Below are 16,927 nucleotides of genomic sequence, written 5' to 3'. Positions count from 1 at the left end.
AGCGCATCCAGCCATCCGTCATCACAGTCCGAATGCGGTCGTGACGGAGGATCGGTGGATACCTGACCCACGAGTGGTTCCTCATAGGGTACCGGCGTTGCGTGTGCAAGCACGGTCCCTTGAGGAACCACGGCCGTTCGCGATCCCACATTAAGGACTGCAATGAAGGGGTCCCCATCCCCTCTCACCATGGTCTGAGCCGCGAGCAAATCGGGTCCATTTACCCCGGCCCGAGATGGTCCCAACAAGACCCCCCGATCCGCAACCCCTTCATTAAACGGCCGACGCAACCTAAGAGGGACAAGCATCTGAGCCCCCGGAGGTACGCGCACAGTTTTTGTCACGAGCGCCTGCACGGTGGCAAACGCCCGGCGCTCCGTGGTGGGGGAAGACAAAAATGTAACGCGTCGGCCCGATGGGAGCTCAATGCACCCCTGGTCAATCAGGATGCGGATGGGCATTTTGGCCAAGAAATCCGTCCCCAACAGGCACGGAACCGCGAGTGAGGAGGAAACCAAAACAGGCCCGGATAATTTAATGTCTCCAATGCAGATAGTGGCGCGGATTTGCCCAATAATGCCCAGCGAGCCCCCGTTAGCAGCATAGCATGGCACGTCAACAGGGAGCAAGGGACGACTTTGAACGGGAAGGATGTTATAAATCAAATCAGATATAATGGTCGCCGATGCCCCTGTGTCAATTAAAATCCGCACCTCTACCCCATCAATATGACCGACCACAACCGATGATCCCGCCGACGCAGCAACGACACGATGGGCGAGCTCCGACCACTGACCCGGTTGGAGCGCTCGCCGCATTATAGAACAATCGCGCGCGACGGACGGGGAATTTGGAGCCCTGTTTGGTTGAGCGCGTGAGTGTGTGTCGGATGTGTGCGTGGGCCAAACGTGTGAGGTGCCGCGACTCGCCGTATTTCTCTGCTGGAGCTTGGGAGGAGACGGCGTGGCGTCCTGACGAGGTGTCGCCCCGCGCTGACGGGGAGCCCGGCATCCTGACGCAACGTGGCCTTGCAGGCCACAGTTGTAGCAGCGTGTGAGCGCCCCCGATGTCCTGGGCTGCTCCTGGCGGCTCGGTCCATTCCGAGCCTGTGGTGCCGCCGCTCTCCATTCCCCTCGCCGCTCCACCCCGCAGACCTCCTCCGATGGGAGGGCGGTAGCCGCCATGGCATGGCTGGCCGCCCCCTTTGCCGCCTTTCGACGCAGGGACCGCAAGCCCCCGTGGATGTGGCGCGCGACCAGCAGGGACGACATCTCCGCGTCGTCCTGAGCCAGGACGTTGACGTCCAGCTCGTCAGCGAGTAGCAGCAGCTTCTCGGCCACCATGGCATCCACTCCTTCCTCGTCCATCCTTGGGAAAGCAGCCTTCGCCAGAGCCAGGAGGGCCGTCCGGAAGGCCAGGGGTGACTCGTTGGCGCCCCGACTCCGATCGTGGAACAGCTGCCTGCAGTCCGAAGGCGGCCCATAGACGGCTGACAGCAGCTGCAACGCCAGGTGTAGAGTGGCGCGCTTTTCCCTCGGCGCCGAGGTGAGGGTAGCCAGGGCGTCGTTGTCCAGCATCGCTGGCAGCGCGCGTAGGGCCTCGGCGTCCGACCAGTTCGCCATCTCTTGATGAGCGATGAACCGCCTCTTGAAGCCGCCCCAGTCTCCGTCAGCGCCGACAAATTCTTTAAGAGGCGGCAGACGCTGTTGTAAGGCGGCGTCCGTGGCCGCAGAACGCTCTCCGTCGCTCCCCGCCGATGATACAGTGTGGGCGGGCCGTGCACATGGCATCGCCGGTCGCTCCGATGTTGACGCGCCGGCCGGCGTTGATGATGTCACGGCTTGTGCTTGGCGCTCAGCAGACACGTGACGCGGGCCGGCCCCGCCCTCCGCTCGTACTGTAGATATGGCGGGAAATTTGACCGCGAGCCGCGTCGGGGTGGTGGGAAACGTCGCCCCGCGCCGGCTGCCGTCGTCGACCCGCGCTGCTCCTCCAGCCCCCAGCCGCGTGATCTCCTCCAACGCGGCGGCCGCGGCGTAGAGCAGGTCCGCCAGGCGGGAGTGGGCCAGCCGGAGTCCTTCGGCCGACGCATCCCCCTCCTCCTGTCGTAGCGGCGCGGGCGTACTCGGCCCCGGCTGCTCCGAATCGACCCCGGCCATCTCTGGTGGTGATTCGGCCGCGGCGTCTTCCATCTCCGACTCCCTGGTACGTGTCGTCCCTCGTGTGTCCATCGTTGGACGTTTACTTCTGACCCCAGATGTAGTAAGTATATATGGAGGCTTGACGACAGGATCGGAGGCACACTTATTTATTACACCAACACAGTTATTACAGGTCACTTGGCTACAGGGATTCTCGACAGCTAACCCCTCTAACCTATACCAATTCCTCCACTACGGGACTAGGGGAGGCTATCTGTCCCAGCCCTGGTTAAGCTGGGATCCCGGCTCCCTGAGTCACCAGACCAGCTTCGTCTGGGCTCTCGGGGCCACGCCACCGGCTTGCCCTGGTCGGCCCTTATAAGGACAGCGAGCCAGGGGAGCTCTGGGGCCTATTCTAGCAGGTCTTCCGTCTTTTCTGGTTAAAGCTGAGTCCCGACCTCGAGCCCTCGAGCTCATCACCTTTTATAGGACTGGCCCCCGAGGGGGGGCCCGTGGGGGATGCACATGCGGACGTCGGTGCGAGCGCCACCCTTGTGTACGGCCGTAACCCCGCCCCTTGTGTTTGTTGGCCATCCGTGGCCATGCATAATCACACCTCAACATTCGTAGCCATGCGCAATTACACCTCTACACAGATAATACAAAAAACAATCCCACCCCCTTACTATTTAGCAAATGTAAAAACATGAATGCAAAAATAACGAGGTAAAAAAACATATGTACGTGCAACAAGAAAAAATAATTTCAGAGAAAATACGTTTAAATAAATAAATAAAATCTGTTCGGTCTCTATACACCAGACCACAATCCCAAAATTTCGCCGGATTTTGGCGAATCATCACTGGAGTCGTGGTGGTGGAGTGGCCACAAAGTTACGAACCAGTTGGACAATAACGTAAAGGCATATCTTCCAGCGCATGCCAGCACAAACAAAGAGGCACTTAGTTCAGATTTTAACAAGTTAATTGACTTGTCGGCTGTGTAGCATTGCTGTTGAGTGCGTGGTCTTTGATGGCTGATGGTGTTTTATTTTAAAGGTAACAGCAGGCGGCGCTAACAGCGTTGGCATCCCCTCCCGCCGGATACTTTTTTAACAGCGAAATCAGTCCGTGCAGAATTTGGTTCTGTCTACACACACACCACGCACACACACACGAAGCAAATGCTTGGACGGTAGTCCACAGGCCTGTCGAGTTTCCGGACCGATAGTATCCAGCAGCATTTGTCACTAAATCAAACTCTCTCTGCCGGGTTTGACCCCCTGAGTCTCATCTCTGAGATTGAAACAAATATTCTAATTAGTGCCCCCCTCCCGCACCTCCGGTTAGTGTGGTTGGCTATGTACGGTGCAAAAGAAGTTCAACACACATAATGTAGTGTATAGTGTAGTTGTGTATTGTTTAGTTTGTTGTCGTTCCCCCGCACCTCCGATTAGCACGGTTGGCTACGTACGGTGCGAAAGAAGTTCAATATACACAGTGTAGTGTATAGTGTAATGTATATAGTGTAGTTGTGTATTGTGATTAGTTTGTTGTCCTTCCCCTGCATCTTCTATTAGCGCAGTTGACTACGTACAGTGCGAAAGACTTCAACATATAGTGTAGTGTATAGAGTACATCAGCTGAGGCATGTTAACAAACTGTTTCTGGATTTACCGGGTGATATTGGCAGGAGCAGGGCTGGATTAAGTCTTTGGGGGGTGCCGGGGAACTTAATACAGAGAGGGGGGATGAGCCTGGTGACGTTGTCCACGTGGCCAGCACATACAATTAAGAGCATGATTATATATACCCACATCTTCTGAGAGTGCGAAACTCCGAATTGGTAATTCGTTATTAAAATGACAAAATGACCAAATTCATAACTACTTTATTCATTCAAATTCTAAACAAATAAAACATTGTCACTCTTTGATTACAAAAAAACCGTACAGCCTTAATACATGTGTAGTGAAACAGTGCCGACTGCTTTTCGATTTAAAGCTTTCGTGACTGCAGGGATTCATCTTCTTGGTTCTTTCGGTAAAGTCACGTAGAAGGGAAGTAATAAAATAATAAAAATAAAACATAAAACAATTCTCACGACGTTTCGGCCACAACGCAAGCAGCCGTCCTCAGGTGAAAACCAGGTCCGTCGAGGCGACAGAGTCTGAATGAAACAGCACACGGGCTTAGAGCATATATATAAGCTGGGCGCATTGACAAAGGAATTTGCATATCAACAGGAATTTAGCATATTTATGGGAAATGCAGGAATGTAATTAGTACTGCATATGCATGTGCATTATGCAGGATTAACAGCATCAAAGGGAGCTGCAGTTACTGCTGCTGCAGCAGTTGCTGCTGCTGCTGCAGTTTCTGCTGCTGCTGCACTTGCTGCTGCTGCTGCACTTGCTGCTGCTGCTGCACTTGCTGCTGCTGCTGCTGCTGCACTTGCTGCTGCTGCTGCACTTGCTGCTGCTACTGCAGTTGTTGCCTTATCCATTTTAATATAACACTATGTATTATTCTACCCACCCTAATGTGTATCATACTGCTATATGTTTACTGTACAATTACGACACCATACATTACTCTGCACACTGCACCATGCCAGTGAGTGGAACGCGGTCTGAAAGTCACCGTTAACGTGAACACAATCAGTTAAGATCCGAAATGGTTTATTACGTCCTTCCAATGATTGCTAAGCCAGAATCCATCTTCTCGGTTGAAATTGTCTCTGTGTTTGTATATGTGGATCGCCTCATGAACGAATCTCTCATGATAGCCAGATGGCTTGCAGAGAACCTCTGTCTTGGAGAAGTCAATGTCATGTGAGCCCACTGAATTGTAACAGTGATCTGCCACGGCTGAGGTGTTTGTCCTACCGTGTTTCAGGTCTGCCTTATGTTCACGGATGCGGTCCGAGACATGTCGTTTGGTTTCTCCAATGTAACTGCTACCACAGAGGAAACTTAGTTTGTAGACGCCAGGGTACTGTATGTCTGGAACCACATCTTTTACAGACGGGACCAGATCACGGATTTTATGTACTGTGTTGAATCGGACCTGGATCTTGTGTTTAATCAGGATTTTGGAGATCTTTTTTGTGACCCCAGCAATGTAGGGTAAGGTGATGGTCTTGAAAGGCTCCTCAACAGGATCCTTCTTGATGGTTGGAGTGATGGCTTTGCGGATTGTGTAGTCGGAGTAACCATTAGCCTTAAGAGCTTGGCGTACGTGTTTGAGTTCACTGGAAATGTGTTCATGGTCGGAGATGCATTGGGCTCTATGATATAGAGTCTTGATGAGGGAATTCTTCTGGGATGGATGGTGGTGGGAATCCGGTTTTAGATAAGCATCCGTGTGGGTGGCTTTCCTGTAGACAGAGTGGCTCATTGAACCATCAGGTCTCCTTTTGATTAGGACATCCAAAAAGGGTAGCTTGCCATCATTTTCGACTTCCATGGTGAATCTGATGGCTGGGTGTATGGAATTGATGTGGTCGAGAAATTGGTCTAGAGCAGGCCGGCCATGTGGCCAGATGACAAAAGTGTCGTCTACGTACCTCTTCCATAAGGTCGGGCGTAGAGTGGCAGTCTGGATGGCGTCCGTCTCAAATTTCTCCATGAAGATGTTGGCTACAACCGGAGATAGGGGGGAGCCCATTGGGGTGCCCTCAATCTGCTTGTAGAAGGTTCCATTCCAGGTGAAGTATGTATTGGTTAAGCAGTGTCTCACCAGGGGGGGTACCCCAGCATTCAGTCCTTGATGAACCAAGTCTTCAATGATTGCGATGGTGTCAGGCACAGGCACCTTGGTGAACAAGGAAACCACATCAAAACTGACAAGCAGGTCGTCTGGGGACAGGGCAATCCCCTTGATTGTCGATACCAGGTCAGTAGAGTTTAGTACTGCAGAGGTGGTTTTTCCAGTGAAAGGCCGTAGGATTTCGGACAAAAAACGAGCCAGTTTGTAAGTGGGGGAGTTGATAGTAGAGACAATGGGACGAAGAGGTGTATCTTCTTTATGTATCTTTGGCAAGCCGTACAATCTTGGTGGCCTGGCTGCAGAAGGTTTCAACGAGAACTGTTTGGTCTGATCAATTAATGCGGTTGAAGCAGAAATGATGTTGTTGGTTTTGGAGACGAGGCTGTTGGTGGGGTCTCTTTTTATTTTTGTATAGCTGCCATCGTTGAGTAGTTCTTGAATTTTGTTGTTGTATTCTATTTTGTCCATTATGACAGTGGCATTGCCTTTGTCGGCTGAGAGGATGACAATGTCATCCCTCTTTTTTAATTGAGCTAATTCAAAACGCTCATCTTTGCTAATGTTGCTAGCTGGCATCTTAGCGTTTTTGAGGGTTACAGAGATTTCAGATCTTGCTACGTCTGCAGCGATGTGACTCAAGCCCTTGAGAGCTACATCTACTCGAGCAATTATATCATTAACTGGTATGTGTCTAGGTGTGACTGCAAAGTTTAGTCCTTTAGCTAAAACGGATTTCAAACCTTCAGAAATAGGACTGTTACTGCGATTAATTACGACTTTGTTAACATCTAGCTTTTCAATGTGTGGGTCCGGTTTCTTGTTTGAGAGGCGGTTGAATTTGGAAATCAAGTTGTCCTTACATTTAGTCGACATAGCGGCAGCTGAAGAGGCAGTCATTTTTTCCACATGTTCCCAATCCGATGTGGACATTGTTACACTCAAAGATAAGTGTGATTTGTAGAGTGTCTTGTCTAACTGATCTAGTTCGGTGCGCGTAAGTCTGATTTTCTCTGAGATAAGAGCTAAACTAGTTCTAGACAGAATTCGTTTCGCATTAGAAGAAGTTACAGCAGCAGATGTTAGTGTAAATGCGTTTGGTATTACCTTAGAGTCGCGGCATCTCTTCAGAAAGGTGAGAGACTCGATTAGCTGAGCCTTCTTATCCCGGAGCTTGTTGAAGGATCTCAAAGTTATGTGGAAACCCTCCCCGTAGAGGCGGTTAAATTTCGATTTAAAGCTTTCGTGACTGCAGGGATTCATCTTCTTGGTTCTTTCGGTAAAGTCACGTAGAAGGGAAGTAATAAAATAATAAAAATAAAACATAATAAAACAATTCTCACGACGTTTCGGCCACAACGCAAGCAGCCGTCCTCAGGTGAAAACCAGGTCCGTCGAGGCGACAGAGTCTGAATGAAACAGCACACGGGCTTAGAGCATATATATAAGCTGGGCGCATTGACAAAGGAATTTGCATATCAACAGGAATTTAGCATATTTATGGGAAATGCAGGAATGTAATTAGTACTGCATATGCATGTGCATTATGCAGGATTAACAGCATCAAAGGGAGCTGCAGTTACTGCTGCTGCAGCAGTTGCTGCTGCTGCAGTTTCTGCTGCTGCTGCAGTTGCTGCTGCTGCTGCACTTGCTGCTGCTGCTGCACTTGCTGCTGCTGCTGCACTTGCTGCTGCTGCTGCACTTGCTGCTGCTGCTGCACTTGCTGCTGCTGCTGCAGTTGCTGCCTTATCCATTTTAATATAACACTATGTATTATTCTACCCACCCTAATGTGTATCATACTGCTATATGTTTACTGTACAATTACGACACCATACATTACTCTGCACACTGCACTATGCCAGTGAGTGGAACGCGGTCTGAAAGTCACCGTTAACGTGAACACAATCAGTTAAGATCCGAAATGGTTTATTACGTCCTTCCAATGATTGCTAAGCCAGAATCCATCTTCTCGGTTGAAATTGTCTCTGTGTTTGTATATGTGGATCGCCTCATGAACGAATCTCTCATGATAGCCAGATGGCTTGCAGAGAACCTCTGTCTTGGAGAAGTCAATGTCATGTGAGCCCACTGAATTGTAACAGTGATCTGCCACGGCTGAGGTGTTTGTCCTACCGTGTTTCAGGTCTGCCTTATGTTCACGGATGCGGTCCGAGACATGTCGTTTGGTTTCTCCAATGTAACTGCTACCACAGAGGCAACTTAGTTTGTAGACGCCAGGGTACTGTATGTCTGGAACCACATCTTTTACAGACGGGACCAGATCACGGATTTTATGTACTGTGTTGAATCGGACCTGGATCTTGTGTTTAATCAGGATTTTGGAGATCTTTTTTGTGACCCCAGCAATGTAGGGTAAGGTGATGGTCTTGAAAGGCTCCTCAACAGGATCCTTCTTGATGGTTGGAGTGATGGCTTTGCGGATTGTGTAGTCGGAGTAACCATTAGCCTTAAGAGCTAAATTCCTGTTGATATGCAAATTCCTTTGTCAATGCGCCCAGCTTATATATATGCTCTAAGCCCGTGTGCTGTTTCATTCAGACTCTGTCGCCTCGACGGACCTGGTTTTCACCTGAGGACGGCTGCTTGCGTTGTGGCCGAAACGTCGTGAGAATTGTTTTATTATGTTTTATTTTTATTATTTTATTACTTCCCTTCTACGTGACTTTACCGAAAGAACCAAGAAGATGAATCCCTGCAGTCACGAAAGCTTTAAATCGAAATTTAACCGCCTCTACGGGGAGGGTTTCCACATAACTTTGAGATCCTTCAACAAGCTCCGGGATAAGAAGGCTCAGCTAATCGAGTCTCTCACCTTTCTGAAGAGATGCCGCGACTCTAAGGTAATACCAAACGCATTTACACTAACATCTGCTGCTGTAACTTCTTCTAATGCGAAACGAATTCTGTCTAGAACTAGTTTAGCTCTTATCTCAGAGAAAATCAGACTTACGCGCACCGAACTAGATCAGTTAGACAAGACACTCTACAAATCACACTTATCTTTGAGTGTAACAATGTCCACATCGGATTGGGAACATGTGGAAAAAATGACTGCCTCTTCAGCTGCCGCTATGTCGACTAAATGTAAGGACAACTTGATTTCCAAATTCAACCGCCTCTCAAACAAGAAACCGGACCCACACATTGAAAAGCTAGATGTTAACAAAGTCGTAATTAATCGCAGTAACAGTCCTATTTCTGAAGGTTTGAAATCCGTTTTAGCTAAAGGACTAAACTTTGCAGTCACACCTAGACACATACCAGTTAATGATATAATTGCTCGAGTAGATGTAGCTCTCAAGGGCTTGAGTCACATCGCTGCAGACGTAGCAAGATCTGAAATCTCTGTAACCCTCAAAAACGCTAAGATGCCAGCTAGCAACATTAGCAAAGATGAGCGTTTTGAATTAGCTCAATTAAAAAAGAGGGATGACATTGTCATCCTCTCAGCCGACAAAGGCAATGCCACTGTCATCATGGACAAAATAGAATACAACAACAAAATTCAAGAACTACTCAACGATGGCAGCTATACAAAAATAAAAAGAGACCCCACCAACAGCCTCGTCTCCAAAACCAACAACATCATTTCTGCTTCAACCGCATTAATTGATCAGACCAAACAGTTCTCGTTGAAACCTTCTGCAGCCAGGCCACCAAGATTGTACGGCTTGCCAAAGATACGTAAAGAAGATACACCTCTTCGTCCCATTGTCTCTACTATCAACTCCCCCACTTACAAACTGGCTCGTTTTTTGTCCGAAATCCTACGGCCTTTCACTGGAAAAACCACCTCTGCAGTACTAAACTCTACTGACCTGGTATCGACAATCAAGGGGATTGCCCTGTCCCCAGACGACCTGCTTGTCAGTTTTGATGTGGTTTCCTTGTTCACCAAGGTGCCTGTGCCTGACACCATCGCAATCATTGAAGACTTGGTTCATCAAGGACTGAATGCTGGGGTACCCCCCCTGGTGAGACACTGCTTAACCAATACATACTTCACCTGGAATGGAACCTTCTACAAGCAGATTGAGGGCACCCCAATGGGCTCCCCCCTATCTCCGGTTGTAGCCAACATCTTCATGGAGAAATTTGAGACGGACGCCATCCAGACTGCCACTCTACGCCCGACCTTATGGAAGAGGTACGTAGACGACACTTTTGTCATCTGGCCACATGGCCGGCCTGCTCTAGACCAATTTCTCGACCACATCAATTCCATACACCCAGCCATCAGATTCACCATGGAAGTCGAAAATGATGGCAAGCTACCCTTTTTGGATGTCCTAATCAAAAGGAGACCTGATGGTTCAATGAGCCACTCTGTCTACAGGAAAGCCACCCACACGGATGCTTATCTAAAACCGGATTCCCACCACCATCCATCCCAGAAGAATTCCCTCATCAAGACTCTATATCATAGAGCCCAATGCATCTCCGACCATGAACACATTTCCAGTGAACTCAAACACGTACGCCAAGCTCTTAAGGCTAATGGTTACTCCGACTACACAATCCGCAAAGCCATCACTCCAACCATCAAGAAGGATCCTGTTGAGGAGCCTTTCAAGACCATCACCTTACCCTACATTGCTGGGGTCACAAAAAAGATCTCCAAAATCCTGATTAAACACAAGATCCAGGTCCGATTCAACACAGTACATAAAATCCGTGATCTGGTCCCGTCTGTAAAAGATGTGGTTCCAGACATACAGTACCCTGGCGTCTACAAACTAAGTTGCCTCTGTGGTAGCAGTTACATTGGAGAAACCAAACGACATGTCTCGGACCGCATCCGTGAACATAAGGCAGACCTGAAACACGGTAGGACAAACACCTCAGCCGTGGCAGATCACTGTTACAATTCAGTGGGCTCACATGACATTGACTTCTCCAAGACAGAGGTTCTCTGCAAGCCATCTGGCTATCATGAGAGATTCGTTCATGAGGCGATCCACATATACAAACACAGAGACAATTTCAACCGAGAAGATGGATTCTGGCTTAGCAATCATTGGAAGGACGTAATAAACCATTTCGGATCTTAACTGATTGTGTTCACGTTTACGGTGACTTTCAGACCGCGTTCCACTCACTGGCATGGTGCAGTGTGCAGAGTAATGTATGGTGTCGTAATTGTACAGTAAACATATAGCAGTATGATACACATTAGGGTGGGTAGAATAATACATAGTGTTATATTAAAATGGATAAGGCAGCAACTGCAGCAGCAGCAGCAAGTGCAGCAGCAGCAGCAAGTGCAGCAGCAGCAGCAAGTGCAGCAGCAGCAGCAAGTGCAGCAGCAGCAGCAAGTGCAGCAGCAGCAGCAACTGCAGCAGCAGCAGAAACTGCAGCAGCAGCAGCAACTGCTGCAGCAGCAGTAACTGCAGCTCCCTTTGATGCTGTTAATCCTGCATAATGCACATGCATATGCAGTACTAATTACATTCCTGCATTTCCCATAAATATGCTAAATTCCTGTTGATATGCAAATTCCTTTGTCAATGCGCCCAGCTTATATATATGCTCTAAGCCCGTGTGCTGTTTCATTCAGACTCTGTCGCCTCGACGGACCTGGTTTTCACCTGAGGACGGCTGCTTGTGTTGTGGCCGAAACGTCGTGAGAATTGTTTTATTATGTTTTATTTTTATTATTGTATTACTTCCCTTCTACGTGACTTTACCGAAAGAACCAAGAAGATGAAAAAGTGCCGACTGCTGTCGAGCAGCGGCAACTGCGGTGGACAGCGCACACGCTGTCGAGCATATACACGGTGTGTGTGCCGGCAGGGCGGAGGAGCTGGGGCAAGGGTCACGGAAGACGTCATGGGGAGGCCCCGGGCCACGGACGGGTACCGGTGCGTGGCCTGTTAGGCCCCGGGCCACGGACGGGTACCGGTGCGTGGCCTGTTAGGCCCCGGGCCACGGACGGGTACCGGTGCGTGGCCTGTTAGGCCCCGGGCCACGGACGGGTACCGGTGCGTGGCCTGTTAGGAACCGGGCCACGGACGGGTACCGGTGCGTGGCCTGTTAGGACCCGGGCCACGGACGGGTACCGGTGCGTGGCCTGTTAGGACCCGGGCCACGGACGGGTACCGGTGCGTGGCCTGTTAGGACCCGGGCCACGGACGGGTACCGGTGCGTGGCCTGTTAGGACCCGGGCCACGGACGGGTACCGGTGCGTGGCCTGTTAGGACCCGGGCCACGGACGGGTACCGGTGCGTGGCCTGTTTAGGACCCAGGCCACGGACGGGTACCGGTGCGCGGCCTGTTAGGACCCGGGCCACGGACGGGTACCGGTGCGTGGCCCTGTTAGGACCCGGGCCACGGACGGGTACCGGTGCGCGGCCTGTTAGGCCCCGGGCCACGGACGGGTACCGGTGCGTGGCCTGTTAGGCCCCGGGCCACGGACGGGTACCGGTGCGTGGCCTGTTAGGCCCCGGGCCACGGACGGGTACCGGTGCGTGGCCTGTTAGGAACCGGGCCACGGACGGGTACCGGTGCGTGGCCTGTTGGGACCCGGGCCACGGACGGGTACCGTGCGTGGCCTGTTAGGACCCGGGCCACGGACGGGTACCGGTGCGTGGCCTGTTAGGACCCGGGCCACGGACGGGTACCGGTGCGTGGCCTGTTAGGACCCGTGCCACGGACGGGTACCGGTGCGTGGCCTGTTAGGACCCGGGCCACGGACGGGTACCGGTGCGTGGCCTGTTAGGACCCGGGCCACGGACGGGTACCGGTGCGTGCCTGTAGGACCCGGGCCACGGACGGGTACGGTGCGCGGCTGTTAGGACCCGGGCCACGGACGGGTACCGGTGCGTGGCCTGTTAGGACCCGGGCCACGGACGGGTACCGGTGCGCGGCCTGTTAGGCCCCGGGCCACGGACGGGTACCGGTGCGTGGCCTGTTAGGACCCGGGCCACGGACGGGTACCGGTGCGTGGCCTGTTAGGACCGGGCCACGGACGGGTACCGGTGCGCGGCCTGTTAGGCCCCGGGCCACGGACGGGTACCGGTGCGTGGCCTGTTAGGCCCCGGGCCACGGACGGGTACCGGTGCGCGGCCTGTTAGGCCCCGGGCCACGGACGGGTACCGGTGCGTGGCCTGTTAGGCCCCGGGCCACGGACGGGTACCGGTGCGCGGCCTGTTAGGCCCCGGGCCACGGACGGGTACCGGTGCGTGGCCTGTTAGGACCCGGGCCACGGACGGGTACCGGTGCGCGGCCTGTTAGGCCCCGGGCCACGGACGGGTACCGGTGCGTGGCCTGTTAGGCCCCGGGCCACGGACGGGTACCGGTGCGTGGCCTGTTAGGCCCCGGGCCACGGACGGGTACCGGTGCGTGGCCTGTTAGGCCCCGGGCCACGGACGGGTACCGGTGCGTGGCCTGTTAGGAACCGGGCCACGGACGGGTACCGGTGCGTGGCCTGTTAGGACCCGGGCCACGGACGGGTACCGGTGCGTGGCCTGTTAGGACCCGGGCCACGGACGGGTACCGGTGCGTGGCCTGTTAGGACCCGGGCCACGGACGGGTACCGGTGCGTGGCCTGTTAGGACCCGGGCCACGGACGGGTACCGGTGCGTGGCCTGTTAGGACCCGGGCCACGGACGGGTACCGTGCGTGGCCTGTTTAGGACCCGGGCCACGGACGGGTACCGGTGCGCGGCCTGTTAGGACCCGGGCCACGGACGGGTACCGGTGCGTGGCCTGTTAGGACCCGGGCCACGGACGGGTACCGTGTGCGCGGCCTGTTAGGCCCCGGGCCACGGAACGGGTACCGGTGCGTGGCCTGTTAGGACCCGGGCCACGGACGGGTACCGGTGCGTGGCCTGTTAGGACCGGGCCACGGACGGGTACCGGTGCGCGGCGTTAGGCCCGGGCCACGGACGGGTACCGGTGCGTGGCCTGTTAGCCCCGGGCCACGGACGGGTACCGGTGCGCGGCCTGTTAGGCCCCGGCCACGGACGCGGTACCGGTGCGTGGCCTGTTAGGCCCCCGGGCCACGGACGGGTACCGGTGCGCGGCCTGTTAGGCCCCGGGGCCACGGACGGGTACCGGTGCGTGGCCTGTTAGGACCCGGGCCACGGACGGGTACCGGTGCGCGGCCTGTTAGGCCCCGGGCCACGACGGGTACCGGTGCGTGGCCTGTTAGGCCCCGGGCCACGGACGGGTACCGGTGCCGTGGCCTGTTAGGCCCCCGGGCCACGGACGGGTTACCGGTGCGTGCCTGTTAGGCCCCGGGCCACGGACGGGTACCGGTGCGTGGCCTGTTAGGAACCGGGCCACGGACGGGTACCGGTGCGTGGCCTGTTAGGACCCGGGCCATGGACGGGTACCGGTGCGTGGCCTGTTAGGACCCGGGCCACGGACGGGTACCGGTGCGTGGCCTGTTAGGACCCGTGCCACGGACGGGTACCGGTGCGTGGCCTGTTAGGACCCGGGCCACGGACGGGTACCGGTGCGTGGCCTGTTAGGACCCGGGCCACGGACGGGTACCGGTGCGTGGCCTGTTAGGACCCGGGCCACGGACGGGTACCGGTGCGCGGCCTGTTAGGACCCGGGCCACGGACGGGTACCGGTGCGTGGCCTGTTAGGACCCCGGGCCACGGACGGGTACCGTGCGTGGCCTGTTAGGACCCGGGCCACGGACGGGTACCGGTGCGCGGCCTGTTAGGCCCCGGGCCACGGACGGGTACCGGTGCGTGGCCTGTTAGGACCCGGGCCACGGACGGGTACCGGTGCGTGGCCTGTTAGGACCCGGGCCACGGACGGGTACCGGTGCGCGGCCTGTTAGGCCCCGGGCCACGGACGGGTACCGGTGCGTGGCCTGTTAGGCCCCGGGCCACGGACGGGTACCGGTTGCGCGGCTGTTAGGCCCCGGGCCACGGGACGGGTACCGGTGCGCGGCCTGTTAGGCCCCGGGCCACGGACGGGTACCGGTGCGTGGCCTGTTAGGCCCCGGGCCACGGACGGGTACCGGTGCGTGGCCTGTTAGCCCCGGGCCACGGACGGGTACCGGTGCGTGGCCTGTTAGGACCCGGGCCACGGGACGGGTACCGGTGCGCGGGCCCTGTTAGGCCCCGGGCCACGGACGGGTACCGGTGCGTGGCCTGTTAGGCCCCGGGCCACGGACGGGTACCGGTTGCGTGGCCTGTTAGGCCCCGGGCCACGGACGGGTACCGGTGCGTGGCCTGTTGGGACCCGGGCCACGGACGGGTACCGGTGCGTGGCCTGTTGGGAACCGGGCCACGGACGGGTACCGGTGCGTGGCCTGTTAGGCCCCGGGCCACGGACGGGTACCGGTGCGTGGCCTGTTGGGAACCGGGCCACGGACGGGTACCGGTGCGCGGCCTGTTAGGCCCGGGCCACGGACGGGTACCGGTGCGTGGCCTGTTAGGCCCCGGGCCACGGACGGTACCGTGCGCGGCCTGTTAGGCCCGGGCCCGGACGGGTACCGGTGCGTGGCCTGTTAGGCCCCGGGCCACGGACGGGTACCGGTGCGCGCCTGTTAGGCCCCGGGCCACGGACGGGTACCGGTGCGTGGCCTGTTAGGCCCCGGGCCACGGACGGGTACGGTGCGTGGCCTGTTAGGCCCCGGGCCACGGACGGGTACCGGTGCGTGGCCTGTTAGGACCCGGGCCACGGACGGGTACCGGTGCGGCCTGTTAGGCCCCGGGCCACGGACGGGTACCGGTGCGTGGCCTGTTAGGCCCCGGGCCACGGAGGTACCGGTGCGTGGCCTGTTAGGCCCCGGGCCACGGACGGGTACCGGTGCGCGGCCTGTTAGGCCCCGGGCCAGGACGGGTACCGGTGCGCGGCCTGTAGGACCCGGGCCACGGACGGGTACCGGTGCGGGCCTGTTAGGCCCCGGGCCACGGACGGGTACCGGTGCGCGGCCTGTTAGGCCCCGGGCCACGGACGGGTACCGGTGCGTGGCCTGTTGGGCCCGGGCCACGGACGGGTACCGGTGCGGCCTGTTAGAACCGGGCCACGGACGGGTACGGTGCGTGGCCTGTTAGGCCCCGGGCCACGGACGGGTACCGGTGCGTGGCCTGTTGGGAACCGGGCCACGGACGGGTACCGGTGCGTGGCTGTTAGGCCCCGGGCCACGGAGGTACCGTGCGTGGCCTGGGACCGGCCACGGACGGGTAGGTGCGTGGCCTGTTAGGCCCCGGGCCACGGACGGTACCGGTGCGTGGCCTGTTAGGCCCCGGGCCACGGACGGGTACCGGTGCGTGGCCTGTTAGGACCCGGGCCACGGACGGTACCGGTGCGTGGCCTGTTAGGCCCCGGCCACGGACGGGTACCGGTGCGTGGCCTGTTAGCCCCGGGCCACGGACGGGTACCGGTGCGTGGCCTGTTAGGCCCCGGGCCACGGACGGGTACCGGTGCGTGGCCTGTTGGAACCGGGCCACGACGGGTACCGTGCGTGGCCTGTTGGGCCCCGGGCCACGGACGGGTACCGTGCGTGGCCTGTTGGGAACCGGGCCACGGACGGGTACCGGTGCGTGGCCTGTTAGGCCCGGCCACGGACGGGTACCGGTGCGTGGCCTGTTGGGAACCGGGCCACGGACGGGTACCGGGCGTGGCCTGTTGGGACCCGGGCCACGGACGGGTACCGGTGCGTGGCCTGTTGGGAACCGGGCCACGGACGGGTACCGGTGCGGCCTGTAGGCCCCGGGCCCACGGACGGGTACCGGTGCGTGGCCTGTTGGGAACCGGGCCACGGACGGGTACCGGTGCGTGCCTGTTGGGACCCGGCCACGGACGGGTACCGGTGCGTGGCCTGTTGGGAACCGGGCCACGGACGGGTACCGTGGCATGGCCTGTTGGACCCGGCCACGGACGGGTACCGGTGCGTGGCCTGTTGGGACCCGGCCACGGACGGGTACGGTGCGTGGCCTGTTGGGACCGGCCACGGACGGGTACCGGTGCGTGGCCTGTTGGGCCCCGGGCCACGGAGGTACCGGTGCGTGGCCTGTTGGGACCGGGCCAC

Source organism: Lethenteron reissneri, chromosome 1 (assembly GCF_015708825.2).
Source record: "Lethenteron reissneri isolate LAM-NWPU_2019-01 chromosome 1, ASM1570882v1, whole genome shotgun sequence".
Classification (NCBI taxonomy): Eukaryota; Metazoa; Chordata; class Hyperoartia; order Petromyzontiformes; family Petromyzontidae; genus Lethenteron; species Lethenteron reissneri.
This window is presented reverse-complemented; position numbering follows the sequence as displayed.